Source organism: Kogia breviceps, chromosome 12, assembly GCF_026419965.1.
Source record: "Kogia breviceps isolate mKogBre1 chromosome 12, mKogBre1 haplotype 1, whole genome shotgun sequence".
Classification (NCBI taxonomy): Eukaryota; Metazoa; Chordata; class Mammalia; order Artiodactyla; family Physeteridae; genus Kogia; species Kogia breviceps.
Window position 1 is genome coordinate 83,138,631 of NC_081321.1, and position 23,724 is coordinate 83,162,354.

At 39.2% G+C, this 23,724-nt stretch overlaps 1 protein-coding gene across 7 annotated transcripts in view; it reads left to right on the plus strand.

Moving 5' to 3' along the window:
• Nucleotides 1–23,724, plus strand: part of ANO4 (anoctamin 4) — a 325,264-nt gene that overhangs the window by 31,480 nt on the left and 270,060 nt on the right. Inside the window, exon 1 of one of the 7 annotated variants that reach the window (XM_067009967.1) lies at nt 14,609–14,651. The exons of the other annotated variants lie outside the window; for them this stretch is intronic. The gene's annotated coding sequence lies outside the window, so the exon portion shown is untranslated. Of the gene's footprint in view, nt 1–14,608; nt 14,652–23,724 lie in introns of those variants that run through there. 7 annotated transcript variants of the gene reach the window in all.

A 23,724-nucleotide genomic window follows, 5' to 3' on the forward strand; every position in this document is an offset into this window, starting at 1 on the left:
AACTCTTTTATTTATAAAAATGGTTTATTCAGTGAAGTCGTATCTAGTAAGCTGCCATATGGTGCCTTAGTATGCCATCAAATGGGTAATCAAAGCTTAAGAGCAAATTTCCAAGAACTAATAAAACAAATGTGATGAATAGAATGAGTGTTATTTGGGACAGCAGACATCAGTGGCTGGATTGCTTTGATTTTCTCTTAGCTATTTAGTAGATGGAAATATTTTTGAAGCAGTATGCCCAGTATAGTACCTTGAAGTTTTTTTGATTATAAAAGCAGTACACATTTATTTAAAAATCAGTCTGGAATGGAAGAATAAAAATGAAATGATTCACTTTATCCCCCTGCTACCCTAATACCTTGGGGAATATGCTTTCGGATAATTAAAGGGACAGAAAGAGAAAGAGGTGGAGTCGAATATGAAATTTTAAAAATATAAATGAATTAGAATATATATCACGATCCAACTTGTTTTTTATGAAGTGTTTTATGTGTCAGGATACGTCAGTCCATCTCATCGTTTTCACAGCAGTGTAGTATCCCAGATCACAGGAACGTGCCATGATTTAGGTGAGTCTTCTGTTATTGATCAACTGAAGGTGACTGCCAATGTTTCACTGTTATAAACAGTGACTTAGTGAACATCTTTGTATCTTAGAATACATAGGCTGACATTTCTGTAGGATTAATACTTAAAAATGGAATTTATCATCACCAGTTATACATATTTTGAATTCTGCTTGATATTCTTAAATTGCCTCTCTCCAAAGGCACTTATAATTGGCATGTTCACCAGCACTGAATGAGAGGGCTTATTTCCTCCATACCTCAGCGCCCAGCTTTTCTTGATGGAAGAAAGTTTGGGGGTTCTTTGGTGTTTTGGCCTAAAATCCCCACCCCTACCAGATAGATTCCTATTGTACTCCATGGAGAGAATAAAATAACAGAAATAGCAAGAAACAACTCTGAGGATATGGACCTTCTGAGCAGTTTAACCAAAACCTAAGCAAAGCAAATTAAGTGACTCTGTTATCAGCAGAGGCTTCTGCTTACCCCTGTGCTAAATGACAGGCTGCTAAGCTGGATCACAGGAACTCCTGTACAAACAAAGGTGGATACCTTGAACCAGTTAGTAAGTCAGAGGTGTTTCTCCACTTTTTCCCCCAAATTCCCAGCCTGAGTCTTGCATCTAACCACTTCCATTTGAAGAAAGTCCCCAACTACTAGTTTTCAGGTCCCAGAGCGTTTGCTCTAAGACTTAGCAGTCACCCTTCTCAGATGTCAAGGGAGACAGCAGCTCCTGGACCTGGCATGTGAGAGTCTAAAAAAGGCCATCCTCTTCCCATCCCCTCAACGCCTCCCCACCCCCATGCACAGAAAGAGATAGAGGGAAACATTTTTCTAAGGGAAAAATAGACAGAAAGAATGGATGAGAGAATGGCAACTGGGTGTTATCCCAGCTCCTGGGATAGAGGAACAAAAAGAAGCCTTAAATTTTATCAGCCATAGCTTATACTTGATAGAGTGCAGGGTGGAGGGGCAGATGGGAGAAGATCCTTAAACTTCCAGTAGAGACCAGCAAACACTCTATTAGATGTGTACCCCTTATTTTTGGGGTCCTTACTCATACTTCCTTGTGGCTAAAATTGATATTTCTATTCATTTCTTTTCAGATCTTAACTTTTTACATTTTTTGGACTTTATATTTCCCTTTCCCTTCTGCATTACTTGCTTTAAAACAACACATCCACTGAAGAAATCCAACCTTAACCTTTTCATTCAAGTACATGTTTTTTTTTAAAAAAAAACATTTACGGATAATAATATAGAAGTAGTTTGCACCTATAAGCAGATTCAGTGTCATCTTTGCCACCTACTTCTTGTATTATGTAAACACTCAGTTTATTAAAGACATAGAAATCCTTTTTATGTCCCTTATCAGCAGATTGGCAGCCAAATTATGTCTTAAAATTTTTTAATTACTTTAGAATACGTATATACATGGTAACTTCTAAGGCGAGCTACCTCAAATTCTGCAACAAATTCAAATGTTGTCTATAAGTAGATTATCATGAGAAGGAAGAGAATTGATAAAATATGTTACCTCACTTAAAGGTAGAAGTAACAGTGTTTGTTATTTAAACACTAAATTTTCTCTCCTTTTCCACACCTCCGATTCTCTCTCTTTTCTTGTGTTTGCTAACAGGCAGTTGGAACATATATTGCTGCTACCTTTCACTTTCACATGTAGGATAGAACTCTGGAAAACTGAAAAAGGCTTTGCAGTTTCTTCAGTGACTAAAATCACAAGCCAGGCATTAAAAAAAATTTTTTTATTAAGTAATTCTTTAACGAGTTGTTCTGTGTCTGTAAATCAAGAAATTTCCTTTTTTCCCACAAAGATCTTATATATATGTTTCTCCTATAAGCCACTTAGAATGGAACTACAAACTGTACAGTCTCAAGTACTTTGTAAATCTGAAAGCTAGGTCCTGTAGTTTGTGATGACTTTGCAGGTAGGCACTGCAACCAAATCTATTTGGAGAGCAAGCTATTATTATACACCCCCAGTGTGTATTTGATGAAATGGTAGGCAATTAAAGTTTACATAAACATGCATTGTATTAAAATAGTTTGTATATAGCAGATATTTTTCATATAGTAACTGGCCAGTTTTACAATGGGAATAGAAATGCTATAAAACATATGAAGAGTGCCATTAAAAGATAGCCCTCTTTAACATTACCTGAATTTTGGGGGGTGTGAGTGGGCAGAGGAGTAATTGAAAAATCACATCAACATAAAAACTAAACCAAGGATTGCCTGAGCTTGTTTTTCATAATTGAGAGCTTTTGTGGCTTTGTAGGAGACTGTAGGTTCTGGAAAGAGCACTGGGTTAGGAGCAGGAAGGCCTGGTGTTAGCCTGGCTTTCCTGTAAATTAGTCATGTCATTCACTCCTCCAAGTCTCAAATTCATCAATTTAAAAAGGACCCTATACTACAGAGTAAAGGCTTAATAAATGCTTGTTGAATGAGTGAAGGAATGAATGAAGCTTTTAAAAATTCCTTGCCAATATCAGGAAATTCCACTAGGAATAAAACTAAAAGAAAAAGTCAGCATCACAGATTTCATAAAACCTCCAGCCAAACATTCTTTATATTTAGTTTAAATTTGTTTGTAGGTTTACAGATGTTGTATAGAACACATTTTCTCAGGCACAAAATGACTTCTGATCTCAGAGTACAATGCCACATTAACTGGTTTGGAGAGAAAGAGTCTCATATGCTACAGAAATGTGACTCTGGATAATGCCAATTTGACACAGATGGGGATGAATTAGTTGTCCAAAACATCCAAGTATGTGATGCATAAAGCAGCATTGGCAGCCAGTGGGGAAGATCTTATCAATGAAGTTCACAAAGCTCTGAATGTTTACTTCACAGTGGAAATGTGATCAGAAAACTGAGTTGTCATAGAAACCGTTATGCCAGACATAAAACGTTTTAATACTACAGGTTAAATGGATTCAGTGACAAAGGAGCTGTATTCTGAATTTTGGACTCAGGTATTCTGGTTTTCTTTAACTTGCTTAATTGATACTCCTTTTTAAAAGGACTTTTTAATATCTAGAAGGGAGTCAAGTATTTTTGTGTAAATTGTCCATAGACTTCTGTTAAAAAACTATATGAAATCAAATATATTTTTTATGAAGTGGTAAGCTTTCTCATGTTTATTTCTCATGTAAAATTATCTTTTTACTTGGAATCAAAATATCAATTAGTGACATAGGAAGGTAGATATCCCAACTGTCTACATTTTCATACACAGAATCCTAAATCTCTAAGAATCAGATAATAGCTGCTATTGGCTTAGAAGTGAAAATTAATAGTTTCTCAATCTACTGAAGAGTCAACCATTTAGGAAAACAGACAGATACTGAATTACTTGATTATGTGGAGAGCTGGTATTTATTGAGGGCCTGCTGTGGGCCTGGCAATTCTAGACTCTGTGTACATGATTACATTTAATCCTGCAAGTACTCTGAAATGTCTTCATTTCTTGATGTGTAAGCTGAGGCTAAGAGATGTTAAGCAATGTGCCCAAGGTCATACATAGATAAGCAGGCTGACCTGGAATTCAAACCCACTGAACTTCCAGAATGCTTCCATGCTGCCACATACAGTTACCTAGATACAAATTTCTAAGGAACAGAGTAGACTATTTATGATAAATAAAATATAGTTGAGGTTGGGTGGAGACTCTATAATAAGAACTAGAAGAATGTCTAGATTTTTACATGTGATGGTCTCTACTGGACTGATCTGTTAGACATGTAAGTAAACAACCAGCCTCCCAGCCTGGTATGAAAAATTTGAAACAATTATGGGCATGAACATATTTTCACATAATTCACACTAATGCCATTTTAATAAATGATCCAAAATATGCCTGCGTGTGTTTTCAGCTTTCTGAAAGGGACTGATGTGATTCTTGGCTTTTGATTATGCACAGCCTGTTGACTGGACATTTTCAGATGTTTCCCTGGAACATTATGAGTTATTGCTTATAATACGTTAGCTATTTATTAAATTACGTTTACATTGTAGAAAGCTTACTTTATCATGTACTTTATCATGGGACCTGTTACCAAAATCAACCATCTTGAGAATATGCATCACTGAAGAATTTGGACTAATCAAATCATTAGGCAGAGAATTTAATCATAACCCAGCCAGCCTCTGATGGGCAAGTTAGTTGCACCATTCTCATATCTACTGTGGTTGATGTGGTATTTATAATGAACATAGATTAGTAGAAAAGGAGTAATGTTTTCAAGTGAAAGATGGTAACAGAGGGTGAAAATTTGATTTGGAATATGAGAAATGACAGAGAGCAACGTTGGAAAAGATAACCAGATATTCTGAAATACGTGTTTAAAGGCAGAAAAAATAAATATATCTGAAGATGCAGTTGAAAGAAAAATAAAGATATGGAAAATGATGATTGGCCACAGAAAAACGTTCACAAACCTTATCCATTCAACACGATATAATAATTGATTGGATGGGTGGATAGATGGATGGATGCAACTAATAAAATAGCTGCAGAAAAACCAGTCATATCCATTAAGAGTGATGCAGTGAGTTCTAATCTTACTTATGGATGTACTATGAGTAACCTCCCCCTCCTCCCTCTTCCCCCTCCTCCCTCTTCCCCCTCCCGTCCTCCTCCCCCTCCCGTCCTCCTCCCCCTCCCGTCCTCCTCCCCCTCCCGCCCTCCACCCCCATCTCCCTCCCTTTCTCTCTGTATTTTGCCCTTACCAATATGTTGGGAGCTGTCCATGGTTCTGAACCAGTGTTGCCTGTAGAAGTCATAGGGCTGTTTTCCTTCTCTCAACGACAGTACCTTATTTGTTTTCTTTTTTTTTCTTTTAACATCTTTATTGGAGTATAATTGCTTTACGATGGTGTGTTAGTTTCTACTGTATAACAAAGTGAATCAGCTATATGTATACATATATCTCCATATCCCCTCCCTCTTGCATCTCCCTCCCACCCTCCCTATCCCACCCCTCTAGGTGGTCACAAAGCACCAAGCTGATCTCCCCATGCAATGCAGCTGCTTCCCACTAGCTATCTGTTTTACATTTGGTAGTGTATATATGTCAGTGCTACTCTCTCACTTCGTCCCAGCTTACCCTCCCCCCTCCCCATGTCCTCAAGTCCATTCTGTACGTCAGCATCTTTATTCCTGTCCTGCCCCTAGGTTCATCAGAACCTTTTTTAAAAATTATTTTTAGATTCCATATATTTGTGTTAGCATACGGTATTATTCTCTTTCTGACTTACTTCATTCTGTATGACGGACTCTGGGTCCATCCATCTCACTACAAATAACTCAATTGCTTTTCTTTTTATAGCTGAGTACTATTCCATTGTATATATGTGCCACATTTTTTTTTTTTCTTTCTAAATTACAGATAACTTGGAAAACAGAGAAATGAACAAACTATAATCTGGTCACTTTAATATAATCGGCTAAGTTTTATTTTTTTCTTTCTTGTTCTTTTGAATTTTATTTATTTATTTATTTTATACAGCAGATTCTTATTATTTACCTATTTCATACATATTAGTGTATATATGTCAATCCTAATCTCCCGATTCATCACAGCAGCCCCCCACCACCACTTTCCCCTTTGGTGTCCATACGTTTGTTCTCTACATCTATGTCTCTATTTCTGCCCTGCAAACCAGTTCATCTGTACCATTTTTCTAGGTTCCACATATATGCATTAATAATATATGATATTTGTTTTTCCCTTTCTGACTTACTTCCTTTGTATGACAGTCTCTAGATCCATCCACGTCTCTACAACGGACCCAATTTAGTTCCTTTTTATGGCTGAATAATATTCCATTGTATATATGTACCACATCTTCTTTATCCATTTGTCTGTTGATGGGCATTTAGGTTGCTTCCATGACCTGGCTACTGTAAATAGTGCTGCAATGAACATTGGGGTGCATGTGTCTTTTTGAATTATGGTTTTCTCAGGGTATATGCCCAGTAGTGGGATAGCTGGGTCATATGGTAGTTCTAGTTTTAGTTTTTTAAGGAACCTCCATACTGTTCTCCAGAGTGGCTCTAAAATTTACATTCCCACCAGCAGTGCAAGAGGGTTCCCTTTTCTCTACACCCTCTCCAGCATTTGTTGTTTGTAGATTTTCTGATGATGCCCATTCTCACTGGTGTCAGGTGATACCTCATTGTAGTTTTGATTTGCATTTCTCTAATAATTAGTGATGCTGAGCAGCTTTTCATGTGCTTCTTGGCCATCTGTATGTCTTCTTTGGAGAAATGTCTATTTAGGTCTTCTGCCCATTTTTTGGATTTTTTTAAAAAAATATTGAGCTGCATGAGCTGTTTATATATTTTGCAGATTAATCCTTTGTCCATCGAGTCATTTGCAAATATTTTCTCCCATTCTGAGGGTTGTCTTTTCATCTTGTTTGTAGTTTCCTTTGCTTTGCAAAAGCTTTTAAGTTTCATTAGGTCCCATTTGTTTATTATTGTTTTTATTTCCATTACTCTAGTAGGTGGATCAAAAAAGATCTTGCTGTGATTTATGTCAAAGAGTGTTCTTCCTATGTTTTCCTCTAAGAGTTTTATAGCATGCAGTCTTACATTTAGATCTCTAATTCATTTTGAGTTTATTTTTGTGTATGGTGTTAGGCAGTGTTCTAATTTCATTCTTTTACATGTAGCTGTCCAGTTTCCCCAGCACCACTTATTGAAGAGGCTGTCTTTTCTCCATTGTGTATTCTTGTCTCCTTTATCAAAGATAAGGTGACCATATGTCCGTGGATTTATGTCTGGGCTTTCTATCCTGTCCCATTGATCTATATTTCTGTTTTTGTGCCCATACCATACTGTCTTGTTTACTGGAGCTTTGTAGTATAGTCTGAAGTCCAGGAGCCTGATTCCTCCAGCTCTGTTTTTCTTTCTCAAGATTGCTTTGGCTCTTTGGGGTCTTTTGTGTTTCCATACAAATTGTGAATATTTTTGTTCTAGTTCTGTGAAAAATGCCATTAGTATTTTAATAGGGATTGCATTGAATCTGTAGATTGCTTTAGGTAGTATAGTCCTTTTCACAATGTGTATTCTTCCAATCCAAGAACATGGTATATTTCTCTATCTGTTTGTCTCATCTTTAATTTCTTTCATCAGTATCTTATAGTTTTCTGCATACAGGTCTTTTGTCATCTTAGGTAGGTTTATTCCTAGGTATTTTATTCTTTTTGTTGAAGTGGGAAATAAGAGTGTTTCCTTAATTTCTCTTTCAGATTTTTCATCTTTAGTGTATAGGAGTGCAAGAGATCTGTGCATTAATTTTGTATCCTGCTACTTTACCAAATTCATTGATTAGCTCTAGTAGTTTTCTGGTGGCATCTTTAGGATTCTCATTGTATAGTATCATGTCATCTGCAAACAGTGACAGCTTTACTTCTTTTCTGATTTGGATTCCTGTTATTTCTTTTTCTTCTCTGTTTGCTGTGGCTAAAAGTTCCAAAACTATGTTGAGTAATAGTGGGGTGAGTGGACAACCTTGTCTTGTCCCTGATCTTAGAGGAAATGGTTTCAGTATTTCACCACTGAGATTGATATTGGCTGTGAGTTTGTCAGATTTTGCCTTTATTATGTTGAGGTAAGTTTCCTCTATGCCTACTTTCTGGAGGGTTTTTATCATAAATGGATGTTGAATTTTGTCAAAAGCTTTTGCTACGTCTACTGAGATGATCATATGGTTTTTCTCCCTCAGTTTGTTAACATTGTGTCACATTGATTGATTTGTGTATATTGAAGAATCCTTGCATTCCTGGGATAAAACCCACTTGATCATGATGTATTATCCTTTTAATGTGCTGCTGGGTTCTGTTTGCTAGGATTTTGTTGAGGATTCTTGCATCTATGTTCATCAGTGATATTGGCCTGTAGTTTTCTTTCTTTGGGACACTTTTGTCTGGTTTTGGTATCAGGGTGATGGTGGCCTTGTAAAATGAGTTTGGGAGTGTTCCTCCCTCTGCTATATTTTGGAAGAGTTTGAGAAGCATAGGTGTTAGCTTTTCTCTAAATGTTTTATAGAATTCGCCTATGAAACCATCTGTTTCTGGGCTTTTGTTTGTTGGAAGATTTTTTTTTTTTTTTTTGCAGTACGTGGGCCTCTCACTGTTGTGGCCTCTCCCGTTGTGGAGCACAGGCTCTGGACGCAAAGGCTCAGCGGCCACGGCTCATGGGCCCATCTGTTCCGCGGCATGTGGTGTCCTCCCAGACTGGGGCACAAACCCATGTCCCTTGCATCGGCAGGCAGACCCTCAACCACTGTGCCACCAGGGAAGCCCTGTTGGAAGATTTTTAATCATAGTCTTAATTTCAGTGCTTGTGATGGGTCTGTTTATATTTTCTATTTCTTCCTGGTTCAGTCTTGGAAGGTTGTGCTTTTCTAAGAATTTGTCCATTTCTTCCAGGTGGTCCATTTTATTGGCATATTGTTGCTTGCAGTAATCTTTCATGATCCTTTGTATTTCTGCAGTGTCAGTTGTTACTTCTCCTTTTTCATTTCTATTTCTGTTGATTTGAGTCTTCTCCCTTTTTTTCTTGATGAGAAAAAAAGTGGTTTATCAATTTTGTTTATCTTCTCAAAGAACCAGCTTTTAGTTTTATTGATCTTTGCGATTGTTTCCTCATTTCTTTTTCATTTATTTCTGATCTGATCTTTGATTTCTTTCCTTCTGCTAACTTACGGGGTTTTTTTGTTCCTCTTTCTGTAATTGCTTTAGGTGTAAGTTTAGGGTGTTTGAGATGTTTCTTGTTTCTTGAGGTAGGATTGCATTGTTGTAAACTTCCCTCTTAGAACTGCTTTTGCTGCATCCCATAGGTTTCGGGTCGTTGTGTTGTTATTGTCATTTGTTTCTATGTATTTTGTTATTTCCTCTTTGATTTCTTCAGTGATCTCTGGTTATTAAGTAGTGTATTGTTTAGCCTCCATGTGTTTGTGTTTTTTACACATTTTTTCCTGTAATTAACATGTAGTCTCATAGCGTTGTAGTCAGAAAAGATACTTGATATGATTTCAATTTTCTTAAATTTACCAAGGCTTGATTTGTGACCCAAGATATGATCTATCCTGGAGAATGTTCCATCAGCACTTGAGAAGAAAGTGTTTTCCATTTTGGATGGAATGTCCTATAAGTATCAATTAAGTCCATCTTGTTTAATGTGTCATTTAAAGTTTGTGTTTTCTTATTTATTTTCAATTTGGATGATCTGTCCATTGGTGAAAGTGGGGTGTTAAAGTCCCCTACTATTATTGTGTTACTTTTGAATTCTCCTTTTATGGTTGTTAGCATTTGCCTTATGTATTGAGGTGCTCCTATGTTGGGTGCATAAATGTCTACAGCTGTTATATCTTCTTCTTGGATTGATCCCTTGATCATTATGTAGTGTCCTTCTTTGCCTCTTGTAATAGTCTTTATTTTAAAGTCTATTGTGTGTGATATGAGAATTGCTACTCCAGCTTTCTTTTGATTTCCATTTGCATGGAATATCTTTTTCCATCCCCTCACTTTCAGTCTGTATGTGTCCCTAGGTCTGAAGTAGGTCTCTTGTAGACAGCGTATATATGGGTCTTATTTTTGTATCCCTTCAGCCAGTCTGTCTTTTAGTTGGAGCATTTAATCCATTTACATTTAAGGTAATTATTGATATGTATGTTCCTATTACCATTTTCTTAATTGTTTTAGGTTTGTTTTTGTAGGTCTTTTCCTCTTCTTGTGTTTCCTGCCTAGAGAAGTTCCTTTAGCATTTGTTGTAAAGCTGGTTTGGTGGCTCTGAATTCTCTTAGCTTTTGCTTCTCTGTAAAGCTTTTGATTTCTCCATTGAATATGAATGAGATCCTTGCTGGCTAGAGTAATCTTGGTTGTAGGTTTTTCCCTTTCATCACTTTAAATACGTCCTGCCACTTCCTTCTGGCTTGCAGAGTTTCTGCTGAAAGATCAGCTATTATAACCGTATGGGGATTCCCTTGTATGTTATTTGTTGTTTTTCCCTTGCTACTTTTAATAATTTTTCTTTGTATTTAATTTTTGATAATTTGATTAATGTGTGTCTGGCGTGTTTCTCCTTGGATTTATCCTGTATGGGACTCTCTGTGCTTCCTGGACTTGATTGACTATTTCCTTTCCCACGTTAGGGAAGTTTCCAACTGCAATCTCTTCAAATATTTTCTCAGACCCTTTGTTTTTCTCTTCTTTTGGGACCCTTATAATTTGAATGTTGGTGCATTTAATGTTGTCCCAGAAGTCTCTGAGACTGTCCTCAATTCTTTTCATTCTTTTTTCTTTATTCTGCTCTGCAGTAGTTGTTTCCACTCTTTTATCTTCCAGGTCACTTATCCGTTCTTCTGCCTCAGTTATTCTGCTATTGATTCCTTCTAGAGAAGATTTAATTTCATTTATTGTGTTGTTCTTCATTGTTTGTTTGCTGTGTCTGGTGGTGTTTTTTTTTTTTTTTTTTTTTTTTGTAGTACACGGGCCTCTCACTGTTGTGGCTTCTCCCATTGCAGAGCACAGGCTCCCAACGCGCAGGCTCAGCGGCCATGGCTCACGGGCCCAGCCGCTCCGTGGCATGTGGGATCTTCCCGGACCGGGGCACGAACCCGTGTCCCCTGCATCAACAGGTGGACTCTCAACCACTGCGCCACCAGGGAAGCCCTGGTGGTGCGTTCTGGCATTTCTGTGAACTTAGTATGATTTTAGGCAGCCTCTCTGCTAACGGGTGGGGTTGTGTTCATGTCTTGCTAGTTGTTTGGCATGGGGTGTCCAGCACTGGAGATTGCTGGCCGTTGGGGGGAGCTGGGTCTTAGCATGAGATGGAGATCTCTGGGAGAGGTCTCAGCGATTGGTATTACATGGGGCCAGTAGGTCTCTGGTGGGCCAATATCCTGAACTTGGCTCTCACACCTCAGAGGCTCAGGCCTGACACCGGGCCGGAGCACCAAGACCCTGTCAGCCACACGGTTTAGGGAAGCCTTCAGCCAAACAGAAACATTGCGAATGGAGCACACACCTGTAGAAACCTCTGGTAGTTTCCAGTCCTTTCTCTCAGTACCTTATTTCTTTACCTTACACTTACTTGGATTGTAAATACAACACATCAGCCTTTAAGTAATATTTCTTGTTATTGCCATTTCCATGTGTGTGATCTCAATAGAGATCCCAAACTTAATATGGCTAAAACTGAGCTGCTGGTATTTTTCCCAAACTAAATCTTCCTTCAGTCTTCCCCATCTCAATTAATGGTGGCTCTCTTCTTTGTTACTCAGGCTGACCCCACATCTGTTGGGTCTACCTTCAAAATATATTCAGAATCCAACCAGCTTCACCACTCCACTGTGACCATCCTTGCACAAGCCACCACCATCTCTCACTGTCAGAAACCACTCACTTGTCTTCCTGCTTATGTCCTGCTCCCTCCTCGTTCCCACTTTCAAAGTCTATTCTCAGTGTGGAAGTCAGTTGTCAGATCATATCACTCCTTTGCTGAAAATCCTGTGATGGCTTCCTGCTTCAGTTAGAGTAAAAGCTGAAGTCTTTATAATGGCCCTTGCAGGATGTAGGTTTCTTGACTGTTCTGTATCTAAGTCCTCTACTTTTCTCCCTCTCATGGCAGCCCATTTCAGCCACATAGACCCTTTTGATGATCCTTGAACCCACTCAATTAGGTTCTTGCTTTAGGGCCTTTGCACTTGTTGTTCCTCCTCTGGATAGTTTTCCAAAGTTACATGCACAGCTCACTTCACTTTAGGTCTTTATTCAAATTCTTTTTCATTGATGTTCTTCCTGGTCTTCCTATCTAAGCTTGTTTTTAAAAAAACTCTCCATAACAGTTTATGGCTCCCATTTCCTGATTTTTTTTCCTTAGCATGTCTATGATCCAACAAACTGTATATTTTAAACATGTTGTTTCTCCCTCTAAAATGTAAGCTCAATGCAAGTAAGGATTTTTTTCTGTTTTGTCTAGTGCTGTGCCTAGAATAAAGCCTGGCACGTAGTAGGAGCTCCATAAAAACTTACTAAATGAATGGAATTACATTCACAAATAACTGATTTGGGGAAAATGTCAATATTTGATATAAATAGGCACATCTCATTCTATCAGATTATTTTAGGTAACAAAGAGGTTTTTAGTTTTTCGCGTTAGTTGCGTTATAGTTTGGATCCTGGTGTTTGGAGGTGTTAAAATGGGTATGAAGTCTAGCCATATAAGATTTAGAGGACTTCAGCAGAAGCTCCAGAGCTGGTGAGGTCCCAGGAAAAAGTTCACATGAAACCCCTTGACCCTATACTTCTTGCTTTCACTATTTACCGCCACTTCTAATACATATATGTCCTAAAGAAACTGAAGGTTTCTAGTGGTGTGGGCAAATAGAAGTGTTCCCTCAAACCATTTCAAGTGGAAAAAGGTAAGTTGTATCTGGAGTCTTATTTCTATGAACAAGGTTTGATAAATGCTCTCGATTAAAACAATTTTTTTCTTAGAAAGGTGAACCAGCCACTAGGGGGTGCTGGGCATTCATATTCAGAGTAGGGTCCACAGTCTCATTGGACTTAGCAAGTTAAGATGTCTAACCTACCCCAAGCCATTTCCTTGTCTGTATTCCTTTTGGCAGTTTGTATAAAACTTATCATTCTTTAATATTTCTCTCATTCCTCTTTTCCCCAGTATCTTCTTCAGTTGGAGAGGGCAATTATGGAAGTGTTTGGTTTCTCACCTTTAGCAATTTGTGTTTAACCATTGCTAACCTGATTTCTATCTGCTAGGTAGCAGTGACTCATGCAAAGAGGGTCATGGCACTGGAGCCCTGTTAGTGCTTTCTCATTCTTTAGCATTTCCTCACTTTCCTAAAACGTGTAAATGTCTTTTAAGTGACTTGGCTGTCTCTGTAGGAGAGAGATTTTAAGAGAAACAATGGTCAAAATTACTAGCATTTATACTTGCAAGTATCAGTTCTTTCAGGTGTTTAGTTTCATACTATTTCACTTTAGGAAAATAAGAGCCCATGTAGCCCCACATATTTTTTAATAAATTTTACACATGATTATAAAGGTAGTGGGGACACCAATATCTCATTGCCAAAAGTTAAACAGGAATCAGTTAAGAGAAAGGAGTGAAAGGTGGAGAGGAATATATATATACAAATAATCATCTTCTCTCAATGTAACATAGCATACTAGATCTTTAATTTAAACTTTGTTCTTCTTTAGTTAAGACAAAGTACCCTTATACAGTAGTCTGCTGATAGAGATCCATGTGGGAAAGAAACATATATCTTTATTTCGTTAAATAATTTAGTAAATGGAAAAGCTGAGTCAATATGTTGTTATAATGTAGTGGTTAAAATTAGGTTCTCTGGTGTTGAAGACCTTGATTTGAAACTAAGCTCTGTTGCTTATTAGGTGAGTAACATCACCCAAGTTACTTTTTAAATCTCTCTTGATCCTTAATTTCCTTATCTATCCAGTAAGTTCAATAATCCCTACCCTATGAAGTTATTTGTGAGGGTGTCTGGAGACATATATATTGTGATATATCTAACCATCAGCACAAAGTATGGCATGCAGTAGCTGCTCTATAGAATTTAGTCCCTTTCCACTTTCATATAAAGATTTTTATTTTGGTTGTTAGATTATCCCAGTCCTAGTGGAAAAGTTTGAAATTGATTTTGTCCTCCCTGAACAATAGTACAATATGTGTGTAAATTCATGTGTAGGAATTTTGTTATTAGAGTTCTCATAATGTAAGTAAAAAAAAATCAGTATTTTGCTTTTTTTTTTTTTTTTTTTTTTTTTGCGGTACGCGGGCCTCTCACTGTTGCGGCCTCTCCCGTTGTGGAGCACAGGCTCAGCGGCCATGGCTCACGGGCCCAGCTGCTCCGTGATATGTGGGATCCTCCCGGACCGGGGCACGAACCCGCGTCCCCTGCATCGGCAGGCAGACTCTCAACCACTGCGCCACCAGAGAAGCCCAGTATTTTGCTTTCTGAAGATATCTTTTGTTACTCCTGTGTGGACTTCAGAGAGGACATCAAGGTAATCACTTAATATTAAAGTTGTGTATAGAATTATGCTTTACTGAAACAGCATGGGGAGAATCAATTTAAAGTATAGTGAGCCCCACCAAAAACCTTACATGCAGTTCTGTCTTTGTCTTAATAAGTGCCAAGACCTAATCCTCTGAAGTGGGTGCCAAGCTTTCAGTGAAACATCATCCACGTACAATTACATCACTCCAGCTTATTTTCTATGGGTTTTGGAGATCATGTGTCCACAATTTGTGTAAGATGCCCTACTATGGCAGAGAATGATGACTCTATTATATTTAAGTCTTGGATCGTCTGCTCAATAATTGTATGATCTTGGACAAGTCCATTAATTTATTTGAACACAGCTCTTGTGCGTAAAGAGCAGTAGTAATTCTGCCTATTGTGCATCCTTGCATTGGGGCAAAAGTGTGTGTGTATATATGTATATGATGGTTTCTCATTGCCAGACTGGTGTCTGCTTCTTTCACTTGTCAACCACATTTCTGAAACAATATAGGCTACTGTTAAGGTAGAGAATATGTAAGCGGCCCCAGATGATGTGGGGAAACCATCTTTCTCTACTTTCTTTTCTAAATGGTAGTGGTTAAGAAGTCTATGAGGTGGGAAAACAGGGGATTAATTAGCGGCTGATTCTACTTTTGCCTAAGAAAATGAATGATGCTTTTAATGTGCTTTGGAAATTAGTTTAGTAGTTTGTCTCATTTTTCTACTTTAGTATTTCAATGTGTTAACTGAGTAGGATCCAGACAGATTCTCCTATGTAATCCCAGAACGCCTTTCCCTTTACTTGGGGATAGCTCCAGAGTAATTTGTCTTTCCAGACCATCAGCCCTCCATCTTTGTAGCAGATGAACAGCCCCTGGGGCTGCTTCTGGACAACAGTGAACTTCAGCTGGGTGCTCCGGACCCCCTGCCAGTGCTCTTAGGTCATCCTTCTTGCTCAGGCAAAGACTTCTTACAAGGCTCGTTTCTTGCTATCAGTTGTGACCTGGCTGCTGAGATAACGTTTCTCACATTTTCTTTCAATATTGTAGTATATTTATCCTAAGATAAATTTGACTTGCATTCATCGGTGGCTGTACCATGAGTTCATTTTTAGCTTATGCATTCACTTAAAAAAAATAAATTTATTTATATATTTGGCTGCGTTGGGTCTTCGTTGCTGCACATGGGCTTTCTCTAGTTGCGGCGCGCAGGGGCTACTGTTCGTTGCGGTGCATGGCCTTCTCTTTGTGGTGACTTCTCTTGTTGCGGAGCACGGGCTCTAGGCACAAGAGCTTCAGTAGTTGTGGCATGCAGGCTTCAGTAGTTGTGGCGCATGGGCTTAGTTGCTCCTAGGCGTGCGGGATCTTCTTGGCCCAGGGCTCGAACCCTTGTCCGCTGCGTTGGCAGGCGGATTCTTAACCACTGTGCCACCAGGGAAGCCCATATGCATTCACTTTGAGTGCAAAAGTCTGGCTTTTTTTTTTAAAGTTGATTTTTGTTGTTGCTTTTCAGTGAGTATAACAGGCTCTTAGAAATATTATACAGAAACCTGTCTCTTGTGGGAAGTAGACTAGACCTACACCTTAGTGACTAGCATAAAATATATTTCCCTCTCACTAAGAGCTTCACATGTGTACAGTACATTTTCATATTGTTTACAACTTTTGTTACAGTGCCTTTTATAATGCATTGTAACTTGGCTAAATATGCCATTTTGAACTGATATTTAAAACTGTATAAAGATCCTGTGGTATTGATAAAAGCACTTGAGTAGAAAACACTGTGACATTTAAAACATTGCCAAGCTGCGGTGGATGACTTTTCCTTGAGGTTGTTGCAGACATCCCACAGTCGACATTTAGCGGCTTTCCCTGATGTCAGGTGTTTTGCATAAGGTCTTCTGAGTGTATTGATGCTTGTGGATTGTATGTTTCAGAGGTACCTGGAGAGGGCTCCTTTCAAAAAAAATGTTTTCTCCATCAGCCCCCTGATGGAGATCTGCTAAAATTTCAGATTGATTCCTTTTGTTTTTGAACACGTAGTTTTCATAAGTCACTGAATGAGTATTTCCTGTGTGCCTGGTGTGTGTGTTAGGCCCTGTGCAGGTACTAGAGTCACTCATTTCAACCTAGGTAAAAATGATTAGCTGGTTGGATGGGGATGGGGAGAAAGAACACAACTTGAGGGTAGTAGGCTCCTGAGCGTGGTAATAAAGGCAGAGAGGAAAATGGTGTCTGACAGTTTGACCATAGAAGATGTTTAATAAATACTTATTAAATGTAGTTAGTAAAATGTGTGCTTCTGGCTTCATCAAGTTGTGCTACAGTGGAATGCCTACTGGCCTGGGTGTAGAGAAGCATGGGTTTTGCATGGCCGTCTCTGCCACGAAGCCCCTTAGCTGTGTCCTCTTGAGCAAGTCGCTTCACTTCTCTGGGCTACCACTTCCTTATTAGTGGAGTAATGGAGTGGGACTTAATTTCTAAAATTCGATGAGTCTTTTTTTTCCTGAAGGATGTACACCTGAATTTTAAGGAAAACGTTGTTAATATTTATTGGGAAGTTAAAATGTAGCAGGCACCATCTTTATTCCCATATTCCAAATAATGCAACTTGTAAGTTTACAATCCTAAAATCTTTTCTGGTGTCAGAGCCAAGATTTGAACTGAGACCTACCAGTCTCAGCCACCCCTGTGCTTAACCATTATGCTATGCAGCTCTAGAGTGAAGGCTGGTGAAGACAGGAAAATACATCTTCCCCCGTTCCTTTGTACGTTTCCAAGGTCTATTCTGGAATATGCCACCTATCATGAAAGAACACAGATGACCTTTTCAGGAAAATAGCCTTCTTATTTCAGGATGCCCAAGGGGCTCTCTAAGGTTCTCACTTATTTCTTGTTCAATGCAGGAAAACTTTGTATGAAATCTATGATTAAATCTGTCTTTGCTAAATGGTGGGTAGAGGCAGGTGTTGGGGTCAGTCAGCAAAGAAGGAAGACCAATAGTTTCTTTGAAAAACCTGTTAGGGATAACTAGCAGGGAGTGAAAAATGTCTCCTTAAAAACCCAATCCCCTAGTCCACATAGAACTGATGACATTTGCCAGCTTTTTCTCATCACCTCAGAAGTCATTCCGGTTTCTCAGAAACATGGGCAAAGTGTCCAGTTAGGCAAACATTATTTTATGTTGCTAATGTTGGAGCATCTGCTTTAGTCAAGGATATTCAGTCAATAGTTGCTGTCCTTGCTGTGCTTTGCGCTTATGAAATTGTTCAGACCTATTCCTTAATGATTTCAGCTAGCCGACTGCCACGTCAAAGCCGTTTGCCTCTCAGTATGTGCTGAGCCTGTTTTATCTTATCACATTGGAAATGAATTCAATGGACCATTTCAGGCTTCAGGGTCTTAAAGTTACCATATCTTAAAGAGAAGGTAGAAGGAACAAGATTTCAATCGTTGCGTTCTTTCTCAGATCCATTTCATAACCTCTTATTTATTGAATTAAGTGTTCATTTTCTGCTAAATAAGCTAAATAAATATTTAAGTTTTTGTGTAAGCAACTGGCTTTTAGACTTTCTTGCAGGTTGATTGCCTGGGAGTGACACTACTAACCAAGTAAAATACTTTTTTTCAAAATACTTTATAGTTTATTTTCTCCATTTATTTGTGAACACTAGGACTAAGTCCATATGAAGGGTATTGGGGAAGGGGGATATTGAGGAACTGGACAGAGTAATGCAAACGGAAAATGTAACTTCGAGTACCTAGTCACTCTCTCTCTCTGTGTATATATGTATATTTAATTTTTTTAAGTAATTGAGAAATGAAAATCAAAGAATAATTATTCTTTACATTAAATACCTCATTCTAAGACCTGATGAGTCATTGGGGTTTGATGGAGCTCAAAAAACTGTATGAAAAGAGTAATATGCATATGGAAGATGTTGCCATTAGTATGCATAAATACATTACTATTTTAGAGAACTCATTCACGATTTCATATTCAGATGTGTGTTTCTTACCATATGTATGTCTCTAGCCTCACTCTTATTCCTGAATCATATTCAGAACTGAATAGTCATAGCCTGAAGATTCCCATTTAGAGGCTGTACAATTGACTACCTCATATTAAATCTCAGATTCTTTCAGCTCCCCTCCAACAAAGTGGTTCTTCTGTTAGTCACTTAATCTTAAATCCCCTTGAAACTGCGCTGAGATCTTGCCTTCAGTCTGAGCTCTACCAATTCCCTTCTAGTTGTGTGTTCTTGAGTAAGGTATTTAGCAGAGTGCCTTGCTCATTGTAGGAATTTTGAAAATACTGGTTTTGTTTCCCTCGCCCTAGCCTCACACTTCTCTACCCATCCAGATCCTGTGTATTATTCAAAGCCTAGAACTGGGCACACATCTTACATGAAACCCATGGGACTTACATCTTCCTTTGATCCGAATAAGGAAACGTAATTGTCACATAACAGATACCACTCTGAATTACTTTCTTTTTCTTGGTGTATTACTTGGGGATCTTTCTGTTAAAGCATTAAAGGTGAATTTGGCCAACTTGATTGAAAGAGAATTTTGGCAGAGGCTGTGGTTAGCTCACGGGCTTCACCACAGCATGGAGAACTGGGGCTGGAAATGGGTGGGAACCAAGGCAGTGAACCATGGATGAGGAATGAGAAATCTGATGAATGGTCCCATAGCAGGAGCTGGGCCAGGCTGAGTTGAATGAACCCCAGCTGCTTCTTCCAGTACTGTGGCAGTTGCTCAGAATGCAAATAGGAAAAGACTATGTGATGGGCTCAGCCCAGCCATACCAGGGCGATGAGTGGAAGGATCTGTCCTTTTGACTGCCCGAGTAGAAGGTTAGGCACCTGGATTTATCATCCCAGAAGACTTTACATGGTGGAAGACAGATCACCCTCTCAAAGGAAGAAGTAGGTGTTCGTTGGCCCCTAAAACATCATCTACTGGTTTTGCCCTTCACTCTCCAGAAACTTTAATTTCCTCGAGAGCACAGATTATATCATGCTATTTTTTTTAGAGTTCTTATAGTTTATTCACAACATAGTTACTAATCCTTTCTGTGTGCACCAGCACCCATTTTAGGTGTCATATATATAGTATATACAGCAGTATATGTGTGTGTGTGTGTGTGTGTGTGTGTGTGTGTGTGTGTGTGTGTGTGTGTATTCCTATCTTCTGAGAGCTTGCATTTTGGTGATGGGGTGAGACAGACATGAGCAAGATGCATAAAATTTGGGTTGTGTTAGTGATGTGTGTTATGGAGAAAAAGCATGGCAGGCTGATAGAAAATGCTGTGATACAGGACTTGCAGGTTTAAAAAGTGGCCAGGGAAAGTCTCACTCAGAAGGGGACATCTGAACTAAAGCTGAAGGACATGAGGGGTCAACCAATGTAGACATCTAGGAGAAGAGTGATCCAGGTAAAGGGAACAGGAGGTGTAAAGGCCCTGAGGCATGTGTTTCCTTGGTGTGTTGGGGAACAGCATGAAGGCCAGTGTGTCTTTCATGACACACTCCTGAAGGCCAGGAGTGGAGTTTAAGGACAGGGAAAGTAGTTGGAGATGAGATCAGAGATGTTAAAGGATCCAGAGTACCATAAGTGCAAAACATGAACAAGATGTGGCCTTTGTTTCCAAGGGCCTTGTGGTCTACTAGGAGACATAGATGTGTTAAGGACATACTGCAGTACATTACAGTGAGTGCCAAAATCAGGAGTGTGGGTGGGGCAAACTGTGTCCAGGCTGAGGGACAGGCCTGGCTAGGTCTCTGCCTTCCCATGAGTTCTTTGAGGGAAGGACATGTCTTAATTTACATCTTTTTTTAACAGTTGATTTTTTTTTTTTTTTTTTTTTGGTGGTACATGGGCCTCTCACTGCTGTGGCCCCTCCCGCTGCAGAGCACAGGCTCCAGAAGCACAGGCTCAGTGGCCACGGCTCACGGGCCCAGCCGCTCTGCGGCATGTGGGATCCTCCCGGACCGGGGCACGAACCCGTGTCCCCTGCATCGGCAGGCGAACTCCCAACCACTGGGCCACCAGGGAAGCCCTAACAGTTGATTTTTTTAAAATTGAAGTATAGTTGATTTACAGTGTTGTGTTAGTTTCGGGTGTAGTGCACAATGATTTGGTTATACATACATATCTTTTTTTTTTCTGATTCCTTTGTCTTATAGGTTTCAAGATATTGAGTAGAGTTCCCTGTGCTATACAGTAGGTCCTTGTTCTTTATTTTATATATAGTCGTGTGTATATGTTAACCCCAAACTCCTAATTTATCCCTCCCCCACCGCCCCCCTGAACCCTTCCTCTTTGGTAACCGTAAATTTGTTTTCTGTGTCTGTGAGTCTGTTTCTGTTTTGTAAATAAGTTCATTTGTGTCATTTACATCTTGAGTGGCTTACAGAGTGCTGGGCATATACCTTTTGTATATGTTTTTGAATTTACTTTGAGTAGCTGAACAGTGGCTAGTATGGGCACAATATGTAAGGAGGAGCGGGTTGTTCCCTAATCACACGTAAACAAGGTTTAGGGGCATTAAGGGAAACAGGAACGTCACAGGGGATGGAGGAGCTTAGATTTGCATCCCTGCAGTCTGTTGTCTACTCAGCACTTTGTCCCTGGCATCATTGCTTTGATGGTGTGAAGTACTGAAAGCAAAAACTGCTGAAAAGATTTTGGAGAGGTAAACATCGTGTCTGTATTAGTGGCATGATTTGTAATGCCAATATTGTTGATCCTTTTACTGCAGTATAGGGATTTGATTTATTGCTTTATTTGTGTTGTTTATCCCCATGAGGAAGTTTTTGTGCTTCCTGTTGTTTGTTTTTCTTTGCAATGTACCCAAAGGACACCTAAAGTTAAAAATGGAATCGCCTCCCTGTATGGCTGCAGGCAGTTATCAGAGAGGCTGATAATTTTGAATTTTTCTATTGTGACTGGTACTGCCAGTATGTTTAGTGTTGTCTAATGCTGAGTGGTTCCTTCCACCATGGCCTCTTGAATTGTGAAGTGGACATTTGGTGCCCTTATATAACCGAGCACTTGTATTATTTAATTAAGCAAGGTGCTACATGAATCAACAAAGCAGCTCAAACTGAAAATCGGGAAAATACGTTTCAATTAGTAACAGCAGGACCAGTGACTGAGGGCCCCAATTCTCAAGAAAAATAAGACAGTGCCAGAAAAATGCAAATGCATTTCTTATAATAATTCTGTCTGCTGAACTGATATTTATTGGAGTCAGTCATCTTTGCATATGTATCTCATTTACTTCCCTTCATATTCCAACTGTCAAGAAGTTTTTGGAGTCCCCATAGATGGAAATGTTAATGTGTGATAATTATTTAAAACATCTAGTAAAGGTTTGCCTGGGCTCAGAAGCCTATTAATCAATTTGAAAAAAACATTTTGTGTCAGGCACTGTACTAGGCATAAGGCCTGCAAAAATGAACACACTGTGAAGTCTTTGCTCAGCTCTTAGAAGCAGATAACTATCACACAATGTGAAAAGGGCTATGGTACTAGAATATTGGAAATGGAATACTTAGAGTCTGGAGGAAAGAGAAAGGTATCCTAACAGAACACAAGAGATGCTTCCCGGGGAATTTACTTTAAAATGGGGTTGTGGGTGAAGGGAACAGCATGAACCAAAGCCTGGAAAGTTAAAAGGGATGGCAGTTTAAGAATGTCATGTGACGTAGAGATCAGACTTGTGGTTGCCAAGGGGGAGGGGGAGGGAGAGGGATGGACTGGGCATTTGGGGTTGGTAGACACAAACTATTACATTTAGAATGGATAAACACCAAGGGCCTACTGGAGAGCACAGGGAACTATAGCCAATCTCCTGCAATAAACCATAATGGAAAAGAATATTTAGAAAAGCATGTCTATATGTGTAAAACTGAGTCACTTTGCTGTACAGCAGAGATTGGCACAGCATTGTGAATCAACTGTACTTTAATGAAACAAAACAAACAAACAAACAAAAATGTCATGTGAGACGTACACAAGAAATGCTGAGGGATTTGTATTTATTTTGTAGGGGGTGAGGAGCCAGGAGAGGGGTGATATTTGAGGTCCCTGTGGGAGGCATCCAGGTAAAGATGTCAGAAGACAGGTAAAAGTGCCTTAGACCATAGGTCTGGAACTCATGAGGGAAGCTGGGTTGGTACCATCCCCAGAGGAGAGACTTGATATTGGAAGAGAAGAAAGCTGATGACAAGACATTAGAGAAAAGTACTCTTTAGGGGTCGAAGAAAGGATGTCACAGAAGCCGGGCTTTGCCTTGTGTTTAGAACCGAGCTGCTAGCTACACCTTCAACCGTAAAAATAATAACAAAAAAAGAGTGATGATAGTGAGAGCTGATATTTATTGAGCACTTAGTCTCAACTAGGCACTGTTCTAAGAATTTTTCATTTAATTCTTAGAATGATCCTATGAGACAAGGAATACTGTTTTCATTCTCATTTTACAGATGAGGAAACCAAGGCACAGAGACTTGAAAGTCATTTGTCCAAGGTCAAATAGCTAATAAGTAATGCATCTGGGACTTCACTGGAGGCAGTCTGGCTCCAAAGTTTGTGTTCTCAACCCACTGCCATATTCCATTTCTTAATAGTCTAATAATTGTTTGGGTGAAGGGTTCTAAATAAAAATTGCTCTCACGCCAAAAAGTTGGGGCAAAAAGATTTTAGTGGTTAAGTCACATAAAAGTATAGCTTCAACGGATTTTTTTCCCCTCTGGATTTCCAAGTCAGCATGAGTTGGTCCGACACAGGCATCCTAGACATCATGATAAAGCAAGTTCCTTTCTCAGAATGCTCCCAGAGTTCTTGTAACTGCCCCTGCCTAACAGACCAGCCTAGTCTGGTCAACGTGAGTGATCCTTAGGTATTCAGTATTCCACAGGAACATATCTGACGTGTTGATGGTACAGGACATGGTTGATTTGCTGATTCTTGTGATTATGAAGTATGGAATAAGATGCCAGCTAGCTGAGGTAGGTGATGGTGAAGGTGACGGATGCAGTAGCAAATGGCTGGAAGGAACATGGACTA